The sequence below is a fragment of the Acinonyx jubatus genome, chromosome B2 (assembly GCF_027475565.1).
Source record: "Acinonyx jubatus isolate Ajub_Pintada_27869175 chromosome B2, VMU_Ajub_asm_v1.0, whole genome shotgun sequence".
NCBI lineage: Eukaryota > Metazoa > Chordata > Mammalia > Carnivora > Felidae > Acinonyx > Acinonyx jubatus.
Genome location: NC_069385.1, coordinates 68,384,304 through 68,404,436, shown reverse-complemented (window position 1 = coordinate 68,404,436; position 20,133 = coordinate 68,384,304).

Here is a 20,133-nt window from a genome sequence, read left to right as displayed (position 1 = left end):
TAGTGACAATGATGTCAGTGAAAGTTCATTAATTGTAACAAATGTGCCACTCTGGAAGAGGACATTGAGAGTGGAAGATGCTTTGTATGTGTCCGGACAGGGTGCATATTGGAACTCTGTACTTTCTATTTAATTTTGCTGTGAACCTAAAACTGCTCTAATAAAGGTAGTCTTGGAGCGCCTGGGTGGCTTAGCCGGTTGAGCATCCGACGTGGACTTTGGCTCAGGTCATGATCACGCAGTTTGTGAGTTTAAACCCCACACTGGGTTTGCTGCTGTCAGCGCTGAGCCTACTTCAGATCCTCTAGCCCCCTTTCTCTCGGCCCCTCCCCTGCTCATGATGGCGCTCTCAAAAATAAATGTTAAAATTTTTTTTAAGAGACAGTCTTTTTTAAAAGTTATTTCTAAAGAAAGTATGATGATATTTTGAGATACACAAATGTGAAAATTATACTATAGCTTTTTACATCTGAAGCAGTTATTATTCTAATATATAGACTGTTGACTCCTCCCATAATGATTAAAACTCCATTCAAATGTCCCTTTGTTGACATAAGAAAGATTAACAATTGGGAGCTAAGACTCTATTATCTTAGAGTAAGGGATTTGTACTGAGAAGAACCATTTCAAATTCTAGTTCTGTTAACTATAACTATATGATTTTAGGAAAGTTGCTCAGCATCTCTGAGCCTTATTTTTCTCATCAGTAGGAATAAAAAAAAATCTGAATAGTTGTAAAATGCCAATTTCACAGGGCTGTTGTTGTAAGGATCAAATTATAGAGGGAGTGGATGTTCAAGTTCTTTATAAAGTAATGGCCAATCATTGGTATATTTGGATGATCATTTCAAGGATAATCACCCATACCATTCTAGAATCATTTTATTAAATATCAGAAGAAAGTCATATAAATCTCAAATGGATAAAATAACCTCAGAAAAATATGTGATGAAAATCACGGCAGTGAAACAAATTTGTACTGTAATGAAAAACTACGGACTAAAATACAATCTTGATATGATGACTCTTTCCCACTTTTTTTATATGAAAGACGCTGATTCTGGGAATATGGTGCTATATTTTCTTTTAAAATGTATCAATATTATTATAGCATATCAAAACTTCTGACAGGTTACAGGAATTCTGACAGATCTCAAACACTGCCTTACAATAGGTTTAAATTTTCCTAGAAATTTAAATGAACTGTTAGTAATACCTTAAAAAGTGCTACATGTTATATAATAAATAACTGAGTATGAATATAAAACACTTTAAATTTTTATATTTTTAATATAATTTTTAAATGTTTTATATTGTTGAATAATGATAGCAATCTATCACAATTTTTATAAAAGGAGACCTATAAATCCAATAAAAATTGAGGGTGACTATTTGATGACCAACTCAGAAGATAATTTTAGTCATAAAAGCTATGTTGGGTATGGAGAGGAAAGTAAAATAACAAAATATTGATGAATGTGATGAAACCATCAAAAACAAAATTAAACAACAAAGAAGAGAATTACAAAATTTTTTAAAAAACAAAAACTAAAAAAATTAAAAACCTTAATTACAAACTTTTCAAGCATGTTATAATAATTACTTAAACATTAACAGAAAAGCATAAACACGGCATGCATATATTCAGAAAAAAGAAATATAAATGATATGTAAACTCATGAAAAAATATTTCAATCTTTGTATTAATTACAAACTTTCCAATTATAACAACAGTTACTACTGTTAAATAACAAGTCAGTAAATATTTTAAAAGTTATACGTAGTATGTGTGCACAGGAAGACTTATCAATATACTCTACTAGTGAGAGCATCAAGTGGTATGACCTTTCTAGAAAGTAATATTTCAATACACAGAGCAAGGTCTATAAAAAGTTCATACCCTTTAGTACAGCAATTTCTCTTCTAGAACTCTATCCTAAGGAACTAATAAAAAATCCAGACAAATGTTTAATACAAAGGTGAAAATCATGACCTATTTATAACAATAAAAACCTATGAGCAACCTAACTGTCTAATGTTTAGATAATGACTAAATTTATTTTACTATAGTTATAAGATAGAACATGTGGTCTGATTAAATGTAAGTTTTTAAATAGTATATAATGATATGGGATAAAGCTTATAAAGGTAGCTAAGTTAAAAATAAGGGCACGATTCTGTATCAAGTCTCCTTACTCATAATATGTTATATATAAATATTTAATTATAATTTCAAATACATAAATTTAGGATCTAGAAAAACATATATGAAAGTAATGACAATTTTCTCCATAAAATAATTTTAATACATATTTTAATTGTTACGTATATTCTAAATTCTTTACAGTGAGAAAATTAAAAAGGTATAATTAATATAAGAACATACATCTTAATATATTTGATCACATTTTCTCATCAGCCCTCTTATCATTGATATTAAAATAGAATTTAGGGGCACCTGGGTGACTCAGTAGGTTGAGAGTCCAACTCTTGATTTCGGCTCAAGTCATGATCTCGTGGTTGGTGAGACTGAGCCCTGCGTTGGGCTCTGTGCTGACAGCAGAGCCTGCTTGGGATTCTCTCTCTCTGCCCCTCCCCATGCCTTGCGCATGCTCTTGCTCTCTCAGTAAATAAACTTAAAAAACAATATTTTTCACAAACAAAATAGAATTTAAGTGTTAAGAGATGGGGAAAGTGACAGGTGTGGACTAGCGTCTCAGCCTACACTATCGGCTTAAAGAAGTTAAGGTTACACATATTGCTTGACACAAACTGGGATGAGCCTGCTTTTACCTCCTCTATCCTCCTCCCAACACTGCCAAAACCACGGTTAGGGAGAAACTTCAATCCTTCCTTCCATATATTGGTCTGAGATTGTTGTGTCACCATTTGTTTTAATTTGTGTCGAAGCAATTGAATTTTGACTAACAACTGCTTTCCGATTCCGAGACATTGAATCTGTCTCAGGAGACTCGCACAAGGGGCTTACACTGTGTCTTTAGAAATACCTTGAGTATTTTTGATGATTTTGATAAGTATGAAGCTGGAAGCCCAGCCTCTCTGTGCATAAACTGTTCTATTTCTTTGATTTTAACTGGTTTATTTCCTTAATATGCCCTTATTTCCATCTTAAAGTAACAAAATATTAATGTAATAAAAATATTTTCTGTTTAAATTTATTAAATTCAAGTCACCAAAAACCTTATGAGACTGTATATGCATACTTGAAATTATTTGGTACACAAGTGCAAAGCATTCACTATATATTTTCAATAGCCACTGTTTTTGCCCAGAAATTGTAAAGAACCATTTTTTCATAACAAAAGGAAGAAGCATTTTTTGTTTGTGTGCTTGTTTTTGCTAGATGGCGTATTCTATGAATATTGTTTGAAGACTATTTGACTATGTCGGGTTTTTTTTCCTTCTATTACTTGTTTTCATAAAGATGGAAGCATCTACCAGACTAAACATCAGTGTTAAAACTCCTTTTGCCAGTCTTCACTTGCAGTTCCCATCTGCAAATTGAACGCTCCCAATGTTTAAGCAGCATAACAATTGTATTCTCATCAATACGTTCCATAAAAATGTGTCTCGTGTAACAGAATATAGAACAGCATGACACCTAATAAAAGAACTTACTCGATTTCTTTATTTTAGACTTGCGAGAACAAGAATAGTTTTCCTCATCTGTGTTTTCCCTTAGAATTCCAGTGACTCTGCTACCTTTCCTGGTTATTTTTGTTGATTTTTTAATCATGTAACAATCTACAACTGTGCTAACATTTGTTATGAATACACTTGCAATGGCTTTAAAACAGCCCTGGTTTTAAAGTCTGTGTCTGTGAGAGTCTGTGTTTGTGGGGGTCACATTTGAAGGGAGGGAGCTTTGTGGAATAAACAAACAAATAATAACCACTTCAAATAAGTGACTATCTAGGACTTCATTGACTCTGCACCTTAGAAGGAGGGATCTCGTAGGAACAAATACATGTGACCTGGCCCTTAGAGGTTTTGCTTTGCAATCTAAATTCAAACTTTCACTAACATAGGTGTGACCAAAGACTTCAACTTCTTCATTTTAGTTTCCATTCTGTAAACAATAAGAGCAGACCACAGGAGCAAGTTAGATGAGCTCTAAATGGAATAATCATACATGTTTAGTAAGCTGTTTCTCCCAATATTTCTTTATTTTACTCTGACTGAATTGTCTCCATGCCTTGCAATGAAATAGAATGAGAGGCCAAGGAACTTTATAATTCACCCTTCAGATGTGTTACTTTTTTTATGGGAAAAATCTAATACTAGAGCACATGGATTGAATAACCAGAAATCTCACAATAGAACAAAATAGAATCTCTGGTATAGAACTCCCCCTGATCTAGTTTTCCACTTGAGGACTCTTGCCCAACCCCTAAGGAGTCGTTTCCTACTACCATATGGAATAATAATAACAATAATAAAATGTTGTCCTCAAAGTAGACATGGAATAAAAGTAGAAGTAAAGAAAAGCTAGAAGGTCATAAAAGAGAGAGCAAGTGTAAATATGTGTTTATGAACTTATGAGGAAGGAGAAAGAACAGTTTTGCAACAAATAACCTATTATTCCAAGTACCCAATAAATATTGAAGACAGGTATCCTTGAACCTAAATAGTGTAAACAAGGAAGCTAAATTGAAAATTAGATGGTAAATAAAACTTATCAAATAGGACTATAATAATTGTTATAGTAATTAGACGATTAGTTGATCCCTATGTTGGTTTAGATAGCATCACTCTAAAGAGGATTTTGGAATTATCTAAAAATATTTTTATATTAGACAACATAATTATTTCAGATACAAATTTACAATAAATTCTAAAATATTTTAGAATCTCCAAATTGTGTTTGTAACACAAACAAGTCAACCATTTGGCACAGGAAATGATACTCCCAGACTTTCTCCTTATAGAAAAATGTGCAGTTGTAAAAGCATGAAGAAACATGATCAAGAGTAGGTATCTGTGTTGCATGAACTGTAGTATAAATGTCTCTCTACCCAAAGGCAGAGAGGCAGGAATTTGGGCTCTATGCTCTGCTACTCAACATCACGTGCTGTCAAAACTATCTGAACAAAGTTTTCCAGAAATGTAATGTAATGATTCCTATAGTGGCCCATTACTCTAGAAAGTTTAGTTTGGCAATTTAGTATTGCCTTATAAGTTATCTTACTGTTGTTCATGGCTGATTCTGGAGGCTCATTTTGTACCCACACTCTTTGTGCCAATAGTTAGAAGAGAGCTATCTCAGCAGTGTGAGATTTCTCATGCGGACAGACTGGATACAACAGGGATGCTTCCAAACAGGGAATTTCCATTACTATGTAGTGGAATAGATGTTCCCTCCCTCTCCTTCATTTCTTCCTTTCCGAGCACATACATTCATATAGCATTTTGAGAGTGGAGCCTCTTTACAGGAACCTTAGCTATGCTACATACAGATATTTATGCCTAGCCTAAACTGGGGGATAACAAGAGTGCAGGGTCTTGTGTGTACTCAAGTAACTCCTTGTTTGTAAAATCCTTACACCACCCCCCCAAAAAAAACCCCAAAAAACTTCTCTCTATATGTGTACCATGTGGCACCAGTGGCATGGGTCTCTAACCCATTGAATGGAAATCTGAAAAACTGAAACAAGGCTTAAAGCTAGAAAGGAGGCATACCCATATCAATCCAGACAAAAATCTATGAGGATGTGCAATAGAGAAGATTTTCTGCTTTTGCACCCAGTGTAATAAAATCATCTTTGATGGCAGAATGATTTGGAAATGTAATCAAATACATAAAATTAAGTAACCAATAAGTATGTGTTGAATTGATTTTATCATTTGTCCTTCCTTATCCCTTTGATTTTTTTTTTCTATATCCTCCCTGGATTTACTATTTTCAACTCTGTAGTGCTAAATGCTATAAATATGCAGTTTTCTGTAGAACTCTTTGATCTTTTTGAGGAAAAATGCTGTTGAAATTTGATGAATAATTAATGAGAACTTGACAGCAATCAGTCAATTAATCAGCAAGGATATGCCAAGTGGATTATGCTATGATAAGCATCCAGTAAAATAAAGAAAAAAATATAACTTATGGTGTTAGGACTTCAAGAGTTTACAACCAAATGAAGAGATAAGTCATGTATATCTCAAATGGGAAGCATATGTCTGAATATTTACTTATTTAATTGATAATAGTAAGACTATATAAAAGAGTAACATTAAATTGAGAATTTTAAATACATTTTAGTTGTAAATATTGAAGTACATACTTATTTGAATAATCCACAAAACTGATGCTAACTATGAATTCTGAACTATTGTCAAAATTGATACATTTTCCATGTTACTTTTTTTTTTCAAATCATCTGTCATGACTTGTAATGAAGTACGAGAGAAGTCTAATACTGGTTCCAAAATGTTGGAATCTGTTGTATGCATTCCAGTTTTAGGAATAGCATTTTTTTTTAATCACAAAGCTCAGTGAATTTAATTAAATCTCAACTGCCTCAAAGCAATCCTTTTTATTGTACAAAATTGCACTTATCATTCAGATTGCAAAAACCATATAAAATGCTACTGTCTTTCAAAACAAGAAATTTACATATAGGCAATAAGTAAAAAGGTCCATGACATGGCCCAGAAATGCCATTTAAGCTTTCTGATGGATGTTTTAAAATCAATTCAGATCAGTGTATGGTGAATTATGTGGATGCCTTAGAGAATCTATGTTATTCAAGGGCCTGAGATGATAGAAGTCATCTTAAGCATACATGTTCTCAACAGTAGAACAGAAAGGCAGTGAATGCCAAAGTAGAGATAACTCTGTGAATATAGAAGTTCAGACTATACTAGCATATGTTTTTCCTTCTTTCGTATTTTTGTTGCTTTCCCATTCCCCTTCTTCAACCTCAGTATCATTTAGTTTGATCTCGGGTAATTATCTCATAAAGTTATTGACCTAATAGCATGAATGACCAATACTTTTAAATACTTTGTGGTTGTCAACATGGGTGTGTGTATGCGTGTGTTGTCAGATAGATAGACAAAGATATCTTTGTACAAATGTCTATCTATCGATTGATATGTCATCTATCTTTCTAATTATCTATCTAGTATATTTAGAGAGAATAGTTCTGTTGAAATGTAGGCAGGCAGGAAATCTTCTAATAACTTTGTCATTCTAAATTGGGTATTCCGTCCCACCCCCTCCTATTCCATTCTTTCCAACAATAATGTAAAATGCATAATTTTGAAATTATTTGGCACTTTGTTACCTTTATTCATTTCAACATCACGACTTTGTAGGATATAAGGGTATCCTCTGGGAAAAATCAGCAGATTTAACAAGGGAATGTACAAGCATTCATATGGATAGAATGAAATAGTCTTGTTGAATTATTCCCATATTGCTGCTGTGACATAGCTTGTCTGTTTAGAATAATAGAAACACAGCAATAGTGAATTAGTAACATGGAACACATTCAGAAAAATAAATCTTATTAAAGCAACAAGTTTTACAGGATGATGCTCTCTTAATTTTACCCACTCTGGGTAAAATAATTCATGCTTTCCAATTTCATCAATATTTTATTTAATTTTTTATGATAATAAATACCTGCTTATTATTACAAATAGGAAAAAAAACTGTTTCTAAAAATAGAAATAAAAATTTCTCCCACTGACCAAAGAAAACTTCACTTGGTGTTATCACTCCTTACATATGTACATATCCACGAGATATATATTTATGCACACACACACACACACACACACACACACACACACACTCTGTATTCTTATTACCGAATTGAAATCATGTTCTATGATTTATATTCAGTTTATGCCTTCTTTCCCATATGTATTTGCACGTTTTTTAGGTTTTCTGCAAGGGAAACTTCCACAGTCCGTACTTCATTGATATCAATCACGTTCACTTTCATTGATCATCCCTTTTTCATTTGCTCAGACTCTAATGGATTTTTTTTAAAAACATTCTTCTTCAGATTATTAATTAAATTTCCCTGAACGATTAATGCTTTTTTTTAATCACCTCACTTGTGGATTTTGATTCTGCTATTGCTGTTTTAGTTTCTTTGCAAGAGTTCAATGTATCATTCAAGTCTTTTTCCAACTCTGCTGCTCTTTAGATTTTCACCTGTTTAACTTTTATCATATAATATTCTCTCCAAAAGGCTTTTGGTTTCTGATTCCCTCTGAAGCTATGGGGTCTTCTATTGCATTGATACATATTCTATTATTTTCTTCTGTTTTTTTAATAGGAAATAATTACGGAAGTATGCTCTTTGAAACATGAGGAATGGATCCTCTTTTCTGTGTGTGTGTGTGTGTGTGTGTATTCACAAGTGATAGCTATCATATTTTATGTTATTACTAAAGGAAAAAGCTACTACTACTAGGCATTCTCTTTCTTTAAAGTTATGTAGTCAAGTACAGCAAGAAAAAAATCTCATCTTTCTGGTAGGATATTAGAAAATTTTACTGCCTTTATGATTGTCCCCTTACAATATTTCACAATCTGCTCCTTTTTTATTCTGTGTCCAATAGCCATAACAAACCATAGACCTTAACCAATGGAAAGACCATTAGAAGAAGACAAGGAGAAATAAGCCAGGTCAATAAGATCTTTCTTCCTAAAGTGGGGAAGTTTGTTTTGAGATTTTCTCCAGTAATCTTACATTGTTCATATCGGCTCTTGGTTATATAAGCACTTAACATAAAATTGTGGGTACTCTCAAAATCCTGGCATAAAAGAATTACTTAGACCCACCCACCCCTTAAAATATTTTCATGAAAGATAATAATTTGAGCTTCTTCTTCAGTGGAAATTTTACTGGGAAGTTGAGCATACTGTATCAGAGGCTGCTAACCAAATTTTTGTTTTGTTTTGTCTATCCTATATGTTCTTTTAAATTTTTAAATATATTTTTAGATAGGATTTACTCAAGTTGAAATCTATAATATCCGTACCTTATCAAGAAAATATAACTATTTTTGAAGAATTACTAAATATATATTATAGGAAAAACCATAGACATTCACCATGCAACATACATATATTTTATGTGCATATTTATGTATATATATAAATTTATATATATAAATATGCATATATTTTATGGATGTGGTAAAATAAGAAATTCATTTTGTCTTTGTTCCTGGGCTTGGCACAAAGCTCCTAAAACCCCTGGAATTTTCTGAGTGGTAAGAGTGTCTTTTGTCTTTGACAAGGAGCCCTTTCCAAACACATCTGAGTTTATGCTAAAGAAATGACTTTTGGAAAGCCCCTACATAATCCAAAGTTAAAGGTTGGCTGCCAGGGGAATGAATCTTGACTAGAGGATCAGAACTTTTAGCCCCACACTCTAGGGAGAGGAGAGAGGCTGGAGATTGAGTTCAATCACCAATGGTCAACGATTTAATCTCTCATGCCTATGTAATGTAGCCTGCATAAAAACACGAAGTGATGGGGTTCGGAGATATTCCAGGGTGGTGAGCATGTGCAGATGCAAGAAAAGTGATGTGCTTTCACTGCATGAAAACTCCACAGTCCTTCCTATGCACCCTGCCTTATGCATCTCTTCCACTTGGCTGATAGTGAGTTATATCCTTTTATAATAAACTGGTAATCTGGTAAATAAACATTTTCCTTAATTCTGTGAGCCACTCAAGCAAATTAATTGAACCCTAGGAGGGAGTCGTGAATAACCTCTGATTTATAGCTGGACGATCAGAAGCACAGATGGCAACCCGAACTTGCTATTGGCATCCAAAGTGGCAGACAGGGGCGTCTCGTGGGACTGAGTTTTTCATCGATGAGATCTAATGCAGTCTGTAGGTAGACAACATCAGAATTGAGTCAAATCGTGGGACACCCAGCTGTTGCAGAATTGCCTGGTATGGGAAAAATTAACACATTCGGGGACCAGAAGGGAAGTGGTGTTGTGATAGAGTTGAGTGCAGTATGAAGGAAAACAATGAAGTCTTTCCTTTTCCATACATACATAAACAAAAGGATGTGTGTGAATATATTTTAGCACATATTCATTTTTCCCACTTTGAATACTATAAATGTCCACAACCTGTTTCTATTTTGAGTACCCTGTTTGTATGAAATTTTTCTCTGTCTCACTGAAGTAACTGGTTGGAGGATTTAAACCGTGTGTGTGTGCGGGCAGGGGGAAGGTACAACTGTGATTTGGGTTGGAGGTGAAATGGAGAAAACATCTAGATGGCAGAATGAGGTTAGACATTGGGTCAATGAAACCTGTGTTAGTACCTCAGCACTTCCATGAATGAGACGAATGATCTTCATTTCTCTTAGTTTTTTATCCAAAAAAGTATCGAAATTAAATGAGCAGATGCTCTGCACCTATTAACTCCTCATGTGCTCACTTTTCTCATAAATATGAATATTACAGTGTCTCTTGTATAATTAATTCTATTATCCTCTCTGACTACTGCACTTTAGAGTATCCTTCTGAACTCTTTCATGATGACTATCATACAGGGTTAACAAATAGGCTGTTACCAAGAAAGATAAAGACAAGGAGATATATTCTTTTTGGAATTTTTTACTATATACATGATACATTCAAAACTTTGGAATTGAACAATCATCAGTATTTTTCTCCTGAACCAATATTTATTGACTTGTGGTTATCAATAGTGTGTGAACCTTGTCCCAAACAGTACAAAAATGCAGATATAATTTTCTCAAAAGTCTGACTTCATTAATACATCCACTCAACGATATTGGATGCCTGCTGTGTTTAAAAATTTTGTCAGTCTCTGGACTCCATTTGAGAAGCAAATATACTTCACACTTTAGTCTTTGTTAAAATGGATTAGTTAACATACAGTTAATGTAAATTTACATGTAAATAAAATAATGTGGCTTTTTAAGGTAATGTATAAAACAGAGTAATGAAATCAAACAACTTCAGTGAAATTAAAACTTTGCCATGTCCTTGTGGTAGTAGAACTCTGAGTAACTCAACAATTGTGCAAATGATTCATTAATGGGGACTATGGTATGGGACCTGGAGACTGGATACAATAGCAATAGGGAACCCAAAAAAGGTTCACTTTTAGAGTCACACTAGAAGGTTCTTTCATGGTATAACCTTGGGTAGGACAATGAATTCAAGTAAATGGCTTTGGAAGCTTTTTGCAACATTTAAAAATGTTATAGAAATAATAATGTTACCATGATGAAAAAATACAAATAATCTAAGAATATAATATTTTAATCTTCATCTTTAAAAAATGCTTATGTAAATATTTACATTTAATGTCTATTAACTGTCAAAGAAAAAGTGCACCAGACATTTATTTAAAACAGCCATGAAGGTTTTATTCAAGATGATTGCAACAGGAATCAAGGTTATTATAATAGAGGAAAGAGACTGAACTCTGCTCAGCTTAAACAAAGAAACAAACAAAAGGATTTGTAAACACTGGGGCAAGCTAATAGCAAAATACTGAAGTACGTTGGGGAGGGAAGGTTGGTCAATGTGATTAGGCCAACTCTGCTGATCTGTGCTTACCAGAGAAGGTAGGCATCTGTCCTCCCACAAAGACTGGGAGAAGGGGTCCCTACTTTCTTAATAATTGAATTTCAAAAGGATGTCTCCCAAGTTCTTGAAAACGACATCCTTGGAAGAGTTTATAATTGCAAGTTTCTAAAGCAAAGGCTCTAAGAAAATAGAGTCCAGGGACCTAGAGTCAAGAAGAAGCCAGACTACAGTTGAGTCAAGTTGAGGGGAATATTAAAGCTTTCTTGGTCAACCCTAAAAAAAAAGCCATGTATTTTGTTGTTGTTGTTTAATTATGCTAGAGAAAATATTCAGGAAGAACCACGTCCCTAAATGAACATATCTCTATCAACATCTTTAATTAGATGAACTAGGCTTGACTTCTTTAATTAGAAAGAGCTATTTCTAAATTTAGATATTCAAATGATGGTCAAAAAAATCTGCAGTAGTTCAGTAAATAGACCTGTTCAAGTTTCAGACTTTGTGTGATTTCCACAGAATACAGTGAATTTTTACTTGTCACACAAAATCTTCATCTTCATGTGTTTTTAAAATAAGGTTGCCAAAAAAAGAAAAACATCCTAACAAAATTTTGAAAAGCTAGGCACATATACTAACATTTATATTACTCTTCCCAAACACACACACACAATTCTTTACATTTATTTACTACCTTTCTTTAGTTAATTTACTTTCATCAGTTATAACCGAAGTCACATACAATTCATTTTGAGTCATTTCAGTCCCTCCTATTTCCTTTATTATTGATGTGTATACTACTTTTCAACCTCAGCGAAGTCATTTTTAAACTAGGAAAGACTGTTACAAGCAATATCTTCCTTGATCATAACAATTTGATGTGGACTCATTCTTTGTGCAGATCTAAAGAGGAAAGTAAATTGGAATTTTTCAATTGGTGATACAGCAGCACTGCTGGGCCACCCTGGAGACCTGTTTTCAAAGGCAGCCAAGAGATTTAGGTACCCTGCACCAATTCAATATAGGGGGTCCATTTTAGGAGACTTGTTCACTCTCAAAAGGGAATTGGCTACCAAAGGTAATGGGACACCTGCAAAACGGTCAATACTTTCTGTAGTATTGAGTGAGGTTTTAGTTTGACAGAACAACATGATACGTGAATGCTTTATATTGCCTTTTGTGTTTTTTCCCCCAGTTATCCCAAATATGATTTAACTGATTTGGAAAAACATAACATAGGCTACAATTTATATAAGAGCATAAATAGGAAAAGTATAAATAAAAGTCTATGAAATTTGGGGGATTTACTGTGGAACTGAGGATATACTTATTATTTAAAAAGCAAGGTAACTAACAGTAGCAATGATTTTCTATGAGGCAAACAAATGCATTTTTAAAACTACTTTGTGTGCAGTCTGAACACTTTGTGCCTCTTCTATCCTTCACCTTGAGGGAAATCCTTAAAAGAAAATCATCACCAACCTCTTTTTTAGACAGGAATATTTTAATGCAGTGATTCTTTTCAAAAGAGCGAGCAAACACACAGTAAAGGTGAAATGATACAAGAAAATATATATATTTTTCTTTTGGGGGGTGGATTCTCCTCTTCTATTTCTGAAGTCTTTAAAATAAACTCCTTGTAGAAGTCAAGGGAAAAAAACCCCGACTCTGCCTTTCTCCTTAACTCTCTGCTTGAACAGGTTAAGGTAAATGGTGGCACAATTCTGGTCTGTGCTGCTGCGGTGCCCTTATTGGGGGCAAAATCTTGAAGACATTTTTGCGTTTACTTAGATGGAGAGTTTCTAGTAAATTGTCTATCGCGTTAGGCAAACCACTGGCTTATATTAGCAAAGTTCAAGTCTATAAATTTCAACAACCACATTTGTATAGCAATAATGTAAGTAGAATCCAAAAGACTATTTTATTAACGTGTTCACTCTAGTTAACTGACGTAGATAATACAGCCTACAAAAGTGATTTGCTTGAATTACATGGAATAAATTGATATAATGAGCCACAGTTTAAAGCGACGTTTATCAAATCTCTTTTCCCCTTTCTCTGTGTGACTATACTTGAAATAATCAGATTAAAGTTACCAGACTAATGTAGAATGTATTTTATAAGTGTAGACATCTGAATGGGTAAATGGGTAACAACAAAATTGATTAGAGGACAGATTGGAACTCTAGTCCAAAACAGTGTGATAACACAGCCAGATCCTTAAATTAAGAGAAATAAGATTCAATTAAAGTTATCTGAAGCAATGATTATCAAGTCACTACATGATATGCTCTATTATTTGGTGCCACAGAGAGGCCATAACGCTCTATAATTTCTAACCGGTTTTAATAAGAATTGTATACAATTATGAATCTTTACAAAATCATGTATGTTTGTGTTGAAGTTATATATAATAGGTTATACAAGTAAGTTGTAAACACGGGTCGGGGGCTCCTGGTTGGCTCAGTTGGTTGAATGTCTGACTCTTGATTTAAGCTTAGGTCATGATTCCAGGGTCATAGGATGAAGCCCCACCACAGGCTCCATGCTAAACGTGGAGCCTGCTTGGCATTCTCTCTCTCTCTCTCTCTCTCTCTCTCTCTCACTCTCTCTTCCTCTGCCCCTCTCCCCTGCTCACACTTTCTGTCTCTAAACTAACTAAATAAATAAAGTCAGTTATAAAATACAAAAATAAATGAACGCCTTGAGAGAACTACATAAACTCTAAGTAAGGATATTCATTACCAGTATGTGAAGCTACCCATGTGTTTCTCCAATATTCCATTCATGTCTTTTCTTTCAAAAGTAACCAACATTTTGAATTTTGTGACTGTCAGTGTTCTACTTTTAATGAGGTTTATAAAAATGGTATCCTTCACTTTAAACTTTTCAGATTTGCTTCAATTAAAACCATCATATTTCGGGAATTTATCCATTTTGTTTAATGTATTAATAGTTCATCCATTTTCAGTGCTGTATAATATACCATTCTGTGACTATTATAAAATGTATGTGTTCATGTACCACTCGACACACGATCCCTGCAATATGTGTACTATGTGTCGTAGACTTTGGATCATTTCACTTTTTTTGTTCTAACAAGTGATGCAACTATAAAAATAACTGTACGTTATGTTGTGTATTATTGTGCAACATATTATATATAAATTATTGTGCATATCCCCACCCGGGGAAATTGTTTAGCTATAGGATGTGAACATTACTGAAATGATACAATAATGATCCATGATTTTTCATAGTATTTGAATGTATCTTACTCATACTTAACAGATATAAGAAATTCTCCTGAAATTCCATTCTCAACAGCATGACAAGATAGGCTATTCTGAGCATTGTTCCCACCAAACCAACTCAAAATACTGGACAAAAAATAAATAAATGAAAGATTTCTGTCACTTTTAAGAGAATTAAAAAACTGACAAGATAGTGAGGAATTTTCAGGCTAAAATTTAAGGGAAGGCTAAAAATCAGGAAGGAAAAGACTTCTTGAAGCCTTTTATGTATAGCATGGTTGCCAGTTCAAAATAGAAACTACAATCTTAAAGTTTGATTTTGATATTTGATGTTCTCAGCAAGAGAGACAGAAATTAAAACCATGAGCCTGGCCAAGGAAGGAGTTATTATATAGACAATGTCCATATTAAACTGAGTCTCCGTAGGGTTATACCATCATCATAAGGGGAAGACAGAAGAAAATCTACCCTCATCCCCAAAAGTATCCCGCAACCAGTAAAAATTAAAAAAAAAAATCCTTAGTACTAAGCAAGGCAGCAGGCAGAAAGGAAATACTTCTTGAGAAGTTATCATTGCATGGCAGTCACTGTGGGGTTTGGAGCCCAAAGCTCACACTTTGTTGAAATAGTCCTAGACTGGTAGTGGCCCTTCACATTTAGAAGTAAGGAATCACAAACCTGCAAGAAATCTGTGTGTGACTTCCTACAGGAAGACATGAGTTTTTACCATCTCAGATAATTTGATAAGAATATTGAGAAGGAAGTCAAATAAAAAGTAACCAAACACCAAATCAGGAAACAAAATGTCAGAGCAATGCAAAGAAAAATATCTACAGCAGAAACATACCCATAAAGAAAGCAGACAGAATTAAAAGACACAGATACACACACACATACACACACACACACACACAATTTTAATATATTTTTAAAATAGGACAAGTTTGAAAATATCTTCAAGGACATGGAAACAAAAGATATGAAAAGGAATCAAAAGGAACTTCTGAAAATAAAAATTTAATAAAAAATAAATAAATAATAAATTTTTAATGAATGAGGTTTGCCTGTGTGGCCCAGTCAGTTTAATGTCAGACTCCTGATCTCAGTTCAGCTCATAAGCTCACAGTTCGTGAGATCAAGCCTCACTTTGGGCTCTCCTATTGATAGTGTGGAGCCTGCTTGGGATTCTCTCTGTCTCCCTCTCTCTGCCCGTCTCCTGCTCAAATGCCCTCTAGCTCTCTTTCTCAAAATAAATAAATAAACATTAAAAAACTAATGGATGAGGTAAAAAGCTGGTGAATATTAGATTCAGCTGAAGGAAGAACTAGAAAACCAAAAACCATATTAGAAAAAGCTTATTCAAGATACAGCACAGAAAGACTAGAGGATAAAATTATGGATAAAAGTAAAAGAAATTTAAAAAATATAATAAAGTCTGATATAAGGTGAAATGATATTTTGGCTATATAAGATTCATGAAATACATTAATAAGTTAATTTTGTGTTTCTTTTTACGAGTTTTTTCCATTTGACAACTATAAAATGTAAAATTACAGATATGACTCCCTTACATTTTCTTAGAATGTTGGTTTAAAGCTGCATTATCAGATGTATTTAGAATTTAGTATTTGGTATGTAGTATCCAGCCTATTGTGGATAATTCACTGTGCTCCCCAAACCTCAATCTCCTAGAGATTTCTTAGGATCCAGCAATATATTCAAATATTTCTTTGTATTTGATCAATAACTACATCATGCTGAGATAGAAGGCAGGAAGGACACCTAAGATTATTTAATCCAAAATACTGCCAAATATGGATATCCTCAAAGTTGTTGTTGTTGTCATTTTTGTTGTTTTAAGTGTGATTTTCTGAAAAGTATTCAGAACTGGTATCTTCTCTTCCCTATAACTTTGGGCTAGACATTTATTTTTTCTTTGTATTAATTTTATAATTTGTAAAGAAAAAGTTTGGGTCCAAATCCTCTTAAGTTATGCCTCTACACCTAATATAGTATCACTGGCTTAAAATTATCTACAAAATGAGAAGAATTTTAGCAAATAAAAATGCTAATGATATTTTTCCAGTATAAAGTTGAATCTACTAAGAAAGCTCAAAGAAATGTGTAAAACTATTGTCTGTGTGAAAAAAAAAAGGAAAACCGAGAAAAAGATGTTTGTAAAAGAGAAATGTATTACCGATATTTAAAAGGAGAAATAATTTCAATTTTGACATAGATTTAAAAAAAAATTACAGCTGACGAGTAAATATTATAAATTTCTTACAGTTCATGTTCATAAGAGAAAAGCACACAGTATACCGGAGTATGTGTCCTTCAAAATACTGTAAAGCAACCCTCATAGTGCAGTATTAGAATAAGAAGTGGGCACAGTACTGGGATTCACAAATTTAGAGGAACATAACATGCAAATGGAATAATAAATCCACGTGATACATAATATAAATAGAATTTTAAAATACATGATGCCTACTCCACGACTACTTGTGGTTTTATACTATTATTCATCATCTATGAATTTTTTTTATGTCAGGGAAGTAGGAGGAAAGCTGTCACTATATTTTTTAGGGAAAAAGATGAATTTTCTGACAAGACAGTCTGTATCTGTAATTTTCTATCCATCTGCATGTCTCACATTTACATAGAACTGTTCATACCTTCAGATACATATACACATATATAATAAGTTTCTCTAGTTACGAAGCCATTTAGTAGTTTTAATGTTATTGAAGTCACTATTTTTCTTAATGTTAAAATAATTATGTTTTCTGTTATTCAATTAAGATGTTTTCCTAAATTCCTTTTCATTTTTTACTGCATACACCATTCATCCAGCCCAGCTGTAAAATTGATACATAAAAGCAATGTAAAATTTGTGATTGTCTAAAACATGTTTTAAATCTCAGTTAAATTATCTGTCGCTTACCAAAGTATGTTTTTAAAAAGAGAGAAGAAAAACATTTTCAACAAACAAGGTATATTTTATTAGATGCATACTTCATGTTGTATTTTAGAAGAGACCTTAAAAGTCTCATAATATGCAGTAAAGGGAGATATAACCAAGATTATTTGTTACTTCTTACAAATAATAAAATCATCATTTCAGCTACCCAGATTTCTATACACACACAAGCCAAAAAAATAAAAGATTTTATAGATTTACGTATGTCCTACTCTTTTCAAAAGCACACTTCCTTCCATTCTATTAAGAATTCTGAGACAACCAAATAACATTCAGGTCAATAAAATTAAATCTCATGATCAAAATAAGAGCCCATTCTCATAATCAACTTTTCATACTAAGGTATTTCATAAAATGTCAATACTATACTAAGATCTTTATTTCGGTATGCTTGTGGAGAGGACATATCTGTAAGAAAAACATAAAATAATAAAATGTTTACCATTCCCTTGCCTTCATTCCTTAAATGATAAATTAAGTTTTAAAATAAACATGACATTGTGGGGCGCCTGAGTGGCTTAGTGGGTTAAGCGTCTGACTTTGGCTCAGGTCATGATCTCGTTTTGTGAGTTTAAGCCCCTTATTGGGCTCTCTGCTGTCAGCTCAGAACCCAGTAGAGATCTTCTGTCTCCCTCTCTCTCTCTGCCCCTCCCTGCTCATGTGTATGCTCTGTCTCTCTCTCAAAAACAAACATTTAAATATAAAAATATGCTGTTGTGAATTTGACACAGTAATGAGTTTAACTCTGATAATGTTTGGCTGACAAAATAGCTTAGCTTTTTAAATATATATATAGTAAATATATAAATATATATATGGTAAATATATACATTTCTTCAATTAAGAAAGGTAAATTCATTTAGATGGTGAGATTATCTGTTTGCTACCATTTTATATGGAAGGGTATTCTTTCCTTTTTCTTTATCTTCCCTTTGCCATGTAATGTTGTGAATCTTAACTATCAACATAAAATGACCCAACATACTAAAATATCACCTACAAATCTCTGGGAGAAACCCAGGATATTTACTGAAGGGGAAAAGTTTGCTGAGAGGAGATTATTTTCACTCCTTTCTTTTTCAACGAGGGAAGAAACTGTAAATCTTTTAAATTCTCAGTGAGCACCAAGATTAGAAGTAAGGTAGAATTCATTCTTTAAAATAGTGTAAATGTCACACAATTATGGTTCCCATTACTCTCTGGTGCTTCCTAGGGATGACTTAGGTGACTGAAGCAAATACACTTACCTTAAAAAATACGTAAGATTTATGGAGTTGGGAAATTTTTAAGATTCTAGGAAAAAAAGACTTTTTTTTTAGGAGAAGAATAAGCAGGAAAAAAATGGATGCAGAGTCAAAGGAGAGTTCAGAGTATAAATTTGGGTTTGAAATTTCGAGCTGCGTTTCTGCAGTGCCTGCCTGGCAGGAAGGTCTTAGCAAGATTCGGGAGCTGGTGTTTCCAAGTTCCCAAAGTCAAATCCCCATATGGTTGTATCTCTCAAGTGGTGCGATGATGCAAGTACGTGTGTCTGTCTGGGCTGTTGCATTTGGACGGTATGAAAGGTACCGATATTCCCAGGCGACCACTCTGATTCCGGCTGCATATCTTGCAACTTTCTTGGCTTTTATCTCTGAAATAGTTACAGTACGATGTGCAAAACCATTTCTTTGGATGTCACTGAAATAAATATATTTTAAGTATAGAAGCAGATCTTTCCTGTTATCCTTAAAGAAGCTTTTAAAGATTCCCAAGGTTTTAATGGAAAACAAAAATTTATGTTGGCCTTCTTTGGGCTACTGCCAAACAGGATAATAGAACTGACTCAGTTGATGGTACTATGGCTCATAATTTATTATGAAACAAATATTATGTGACATCAATAGAACAGAAAAAAAAATAGGCAAGTTTTATAAAGCTTTAACTGGTAACAAAAAAGAGTCTGCCTTTCTGTAAGTCTTTTCCCAGACCCATTCGTCCATTTTCACTTAAATAATCTCCCTTGAATTAAGCCATAAAAGAAAGCAACTTGAATTTAGTGTATTTCAAGGCAGAGTCACATCTTCTTAATATCTTTTGTGTACCCAAACGCAAATTGAGTGATATGAATTTCTTCTGTAATCATTAAATTCCAGTCAACTCTTCCGTTATGAATTAGCTACCTGTTAGTCTTGCAAATGAAGAAGGATCTTTATTAAATCATTCTTTTCAGATTGATTTTTTTAAATAAAGAAAGCAAAGGAAAATAACACTATAATATTTGTTTCTTCCATTAAATATTGATATACTGAATTGACAACTGCAATATCTTCAATAACCATCTATCTAGACTTAGAAT